The sequence below is a fragment of the Orbicella franksi genome, chromosome 1, assembly GCF_964199315.1.
Source record: "Orbicella franksi chromosome 1, jaOrbFran1.1, whole genome shotgun sequence".
Lineage (NCBI taxonomy): Eukaryota > Metazoa > Cnidaria > Anthozoa > Scleractinia > Merulinidae > Orbicella > Orbicella franksi.
Genome location: NC_138145.1, coordinates 29361630 through 29366969, shown reverse-complemented (window position 1 = coordinate 29366969; position 5340 = coordinate 29361630). Strand labels below are relative to the sequence as shown.

General features: G+C 39.6%; 1 long non-coding RNA gene across 1 annotated transcript; it reads right to left on the bottom strand.

Moving 5' to 3' along the window:
- Positions 1 to 1201: 1201 nt before the first annotated feature.
- Positions 1202 to 4939, bottom strand: LOC145502150 (uncharacterized). The gene is made up of 3 exons (XR_014051292.1): positions 4850 to 4939; positions 4558 to 4612; positions 1202 to 1838 (listed from the first exon to the last, which is right to left on the bottom strand). It is a non-coding gene; the product is annotated as an uncharacterized LOC145502150 (long non-coding RNA).
- Positions 4940 to 5340: the final 401 nt, after the last annotated feature.

The following is a 5340-nucleotide window of genomic DNA, read 5'->3' as shown; positions in this document are numbered from 1 at the left end:
CCCAAAAAATGACCGCTATAAGGGGGGGCCATGTGAAAAAATTGGTAAGCTGAGGGGGGGTCATGCGATTTTTAAATGGTGCTTCCCAAATCCCACCAGCCCCCCCTCCCTCATAAAAAATGAACGGTCCCTTAAGACGTCGCCATATTGGATTTCCACTTAGGATCAGTGCATCTCTACAACCCAGGAGTGCTCAACCGGAAAAATTTTAAAATTGACTTGTTGCTCGAAAGTATTAATTGACATCCAATAAGAGATAAATAATTAATAATTAACAACCGTGGGAAAATAATATCCGCTCCGCACCGCCAGCTAGTAGAAGATAGCTAAATGAAGTTGCCAGCCAGGAACCGTTTGGGGGATGCTTTTTCCTAGCCAGCACAACTTAAGAAACGCTGGTTTTCCCAGCAATTTTTACATTACTTTTTGCGCCAGCCAGGAAGAGTATAAATAACTTTTTAATTCAATTTTAATTTAATTAATTGAGTTAATTAAATTAAAATTCCGTTGAATCTAATTAATTAATCAATTACTTAATTTGACTCAGTTATAATTAATCGATTAATTAATTATAATTAATTAATTAATTAATAATAACTAAATTAACTAGTGAACATGAAAAAACAAAAATTTTACTTACCTCAAAAAGGAAACACTACAATTATCATTGAATGGCAGTAAGATTAGGACAGTTCTCCATCCATGCAATAATTCAGCTAGCAGTAATTTATAGCCCTCTGCAAAACAATTGTCGCTGAATGTATCATAACTGAACTGTGTCCAAGGCCACTAAGACTGCAAGAACTCATTGCTCCATTCAGCTGTTAATGAAAAATGCAAAGTATTTTGCATTTTTTCCTCCAAATGTATACAGGCTTCAATGGAGATGTAGCATGCATAAAAAAAAGTAAAATCCAATAGAATTAGATGTTTGTTGTAAAAAAATCTATAGAAACCATTTATTTTGCCATAAAATGATCAATACCTAGAAAAGTAAAACTTACGATAAATTAATTGCTTTATGTAAATTAAGTTAAGATGTTACGAAGTTTTGGAATCCCTTGTGAGATCACCATCACTTCTTTAAATTAAATTAAGAAGTTCAGAAGAAGTTTGGACTCCCTTGCGAAATCACAAACACTTCTCTAAATATTAAGTTAGGTTTACATGTTTCAAGCAAAATTTATCTCCATTAAGCTTACTTTATTGCATTTTAAACAGACAAGACTTTTCTCCTAATTAGCTGACGTGTTTTCGCCAGTTTAGGAAAGTCTTTTGAGATCAAACACTTGTTCATCACCGTGTTGGGACTAAGTGGAAATGCTCCGAATGTCTCGAAAAGACATCAGGATTCTGGGATAATTTGGGAAAATTACCAGCAGTCGTCTACAAGTAAAATAATCCTTTGGTGTTTCCAAACCTCCCTTCAGAGATAACAAATACTTTCGCGGCACAACCTTCCATGTGTTGAAGCCTCCAACGAGATCACCTAAAATTAGCTTACGATGAGCCGTTAAAGAGGTAACTTCATTTTTGTTGGGAGGCTCTGTCACGGGACACTTTCGGTTAGTGAGAAAGCGGTTAACTGACTTCCTGTATACCATTCAGCATGTGGTCTTTAAGCATTAAACAACCACTAAATAGTTCACAAACGTTTTTCAGTTCTCTAACGTTTTTTTCTCTGTTAGTTAACAAAGATATGGTTAGAAGTAACTAGCTCATTAATTTTTGCAAACCCTTTTCCTCGTGCTGTGAACTGGAGCTCGGTAGCCAATGGTGTGCCTCTCATGTTTCCTTCAACACCACGATTGTTCGAGGCGGCATCAATTCACGATTCCCTACAGAAACAAAGAATGCTCCAAAGAGGCCAGTTCAAACGGAGTCGCAAAATATGGAAAGCTAGAGTCTCTTTTTCTGTTAAAGCCTTTTTTATAGAACATCACATTGAAATTACGTAAACGCATTGAGACTGATATTACGATCAAAACGTCTTTATTTTAAGGGCAATTAATAGCAAGTTTGATACTGATTGTGCTGTCTAACAAGAACAAAATGCTCTGTTATGAGGAGGAATTTTAAGTAGAGTGGAGCCGTCTGACTGTGCTATAGGTATGGGTCGCACTTGGGAAATCTTTGCCAGAATTTGTTCACTTTGCGGTGGAAATCTGTCATCGTGGGCCTTTGCCTAGTGCGACCGCAGGTTTTTCGCTTTGGCAAAAACTTTGCGAATCGGCAAAACATCAAAGACGCCGTAGTGCTTGGGTGGGGCAGGCAGGTTTTCGAAAAGTCGAGCCAAACAATGGGAATCACAGCGGTAACTGTCAACGCTTGTCAGCGTAACATGAAAAACGAGGTTTTCAAGGTTTTTACGGCGATAGCATGGAATACCCGCAGTATGCTCCCGTCTACAATGATATGACTGGAAGGGGAACGCAACCGAGCACTTCACATGCGAGCATTGCGCAGGAAAGCGCTCTACCGACCAGGTCCATGCAAGCAAGTGCTTCACAAACGTCGTCATCTTCGTCTTCCCAATCGTCTCCTGATCCTGAACCCGTAGATACTGGAAAACGATCTTATGAAAGATGGTCAGATGACGAAGAAAAAATGCTATTCAACCTGTGAGCCGAGAATTTCGATCGCATCAACAGCAGTCAAGCCCGCAAAGCTTGGGATGACATCGCCAAGCAAATAAATTTGAAATTTGGTACTGACAATTATCTCCCACTAGTGCGACCCTCCATTTCTGTCCAAAAGTTTTCCTTTCCCGTTGCGGTTTCAAATTTTTGTGGTTTTTTAGCCGACAAAGATGAAAACTTTTCCCAAGCGGTCAAGGGCGTGGTTTCCGGACTTTCCGCTGTTATCTACATGTCGCTTAGCAGAGTTCGACACCTCTATCATTTGCTAATAATTTCGGTATTGCAAAATATGTTTTAAGCTCTCTAAATATTGGCTCTGGAGGGACAAAATTTGAAATATTACGTGAACACGTTACTTACGCCGGGCCTGGCTGAATGATTAGGTCGATTAGATCTGTTTGCCAGTACAGAAAATGTAGCTTCTTGACAGGTCTAATTACCTCATTGATTGATTTGTTGCTGGCTTATCACAAACGGTGGATAGGCACATCAAAAATATAAGTCTACAGGCTACCCTGTCCCGCCCTGATCGATTCACTCTCCGAATTATTCTGTTTCGCGCTCGCCAAATGTTTTTTTCTATCCTCGCCGGGAGCCTTTTCGAAGGCTAAAAGTTTTTTTTTTTTCTTCATCTTAACTTCATCTTTATCTCAAGTCGACCTATATGTTTCATAAACATTTGCAAGACCACAGCAGCTACCCTAATTCAAAATTTGGGCATTTTTTAGCGCCCTTCGTTCGTACTAGTATGAACGTTAACCCGGTATCATGTTAACCAAACATGCTTCAGTTATTTCGTGTTTAGGAAGGAGTGGCCTGAGAGAGTGTTTTTTCGAGGCAAGGTCATCATATCTGGTCATCGGTGGGCAACGATATTTTCGCGCCAATGTTAAATAAATTAAATTTCAACTCGTGCGTGTTGGCGGAACGAGAAGACTTCTCGCAGTTGCACTTGTTCCGCTTCAAGAAAGAGTCGACTTATGGCAAGCCTAAAAAAATGAACTGTTATTCTGGCGTCACGCGCCGCTCAAGAAACTATGGTGCACGCGATAAAATTTCGCTGCTTTGCATCGCGATACAGTTCTTTCGGGATTTGCGTCAAAATTGCACGAAAATACAAACGCCAAAAAATTGTATCGTTTGTAACCCTGGAAATCCAAGTTACCTTTTTCTTAAAACAAGCTTTGTGAATGTAGAAACAACGGAATGTTAACCTATGTATAAAACCTTGTTTGTCTCCTTGCTTGGGACGCGTTCAAGCCGAACTCATACAAATAAAATATACATACGTATATTCGCGCACGCTATTAAATTAAGAATAACCTGATTGGAAATCATAGAAATGAAGCACGAAAGTCGCTCACAGAATTCTACCCTTGAGACTTCAAGACGTAAATTTCGTTGCAAAACATCAGGGACACCCAAGGGAACGGTGGAATATCTTTTCGGAAGAAGTGTAAAATCAAAGGAAACAACAGCTCATAAGTTCAGATAATAAGATTTCGTTCTCTTAAAGTTTCTGCCACATTACCATTATTCTAAAAATTCCGAGCAGAACGAACTGTTCCATTTTCCATAAATATAGCAGTATCATAAATATAACAGTATCAATAGCCCAAAAACGATATAGCGAAAAACAAAACAACTACAATCCGCGACTTTTGCTTAAATGTCCTGGTCTGTCTGTCTGTCGATGTATGGTAAGCACACACTCAGATGAAATGTTCGCGATATGATGAGAATACTTGTGCCTAGAATTTGATTTAAATTTAAATACTAAGTGTATATAAGCTTACTAGCTGTACAAGTAAACATGCTACATCTAAAGTAGACGGCGCGCATAAGCATTTGTCAAAGACGATACTATTCCCGGTACTATTGCACGAAAGACATACAACAGCTTACAAGACTGACATACCTCAGTAAATGGTCTTTAGCTGCAATAGCGTTACACGAAACGATTCTGACGATTGCTGAAACAAAATTGTAAACATCTAACTAAGTAAATCAAGAATTTTCGACATGTGTTAAACAACAAAGAAGATCTGGTTGTCTAAACGGAAAGCACACCAAGAAGATAATGCTCGGGGATAATACACATAAAATTAATTGTTATCCAACTTGGTCAGAACAATAACGGCAAATACAGAATAGCAGAGTAGGTCTGAAACTACACAGCTAACAGACAAGAGAAAGCACAGGGAACTTACCTTGTTGAAATAAAATCAACTCTCTTATTAAGAAACCGTTCCCGACTCTGTAGAGCGCTGTAGCCAAAAGCTTTGGCTGGGACGTGACCGTGCCTGCAATAGCAACGTTTTCGCTTTCAAAGTCGACAGCTCAGCTGTCACACAGGGGTCATATAACTGCTGTGTAATATGACGCAGCGCATTCCTGGATAGACGAATCCTAAGTGACCATATCACTAGGCGGCACCCTGAGTCCGTTCTTCGCGCGAAATGCCTTCGGTTGATGAGTGCATGCTAATTTCCCGGGGCTAATTTTCCAGAGTGGCGGCTGGTAATGGAGCTAGTCTACCAGGGAAAACCTCACATTAAAATTTACCAGCTAGATTCATGCCAAAAATGCGCATTTTCCAGCTAGGATAAGCTTCCGAGTTTAAACCAGTAAGCAAGCAGTTGTTTTGAAGCGGGCTTCCCAGCAAGTTCTATGCCAATGCTTAAGAATCCCAGCCAGCGCA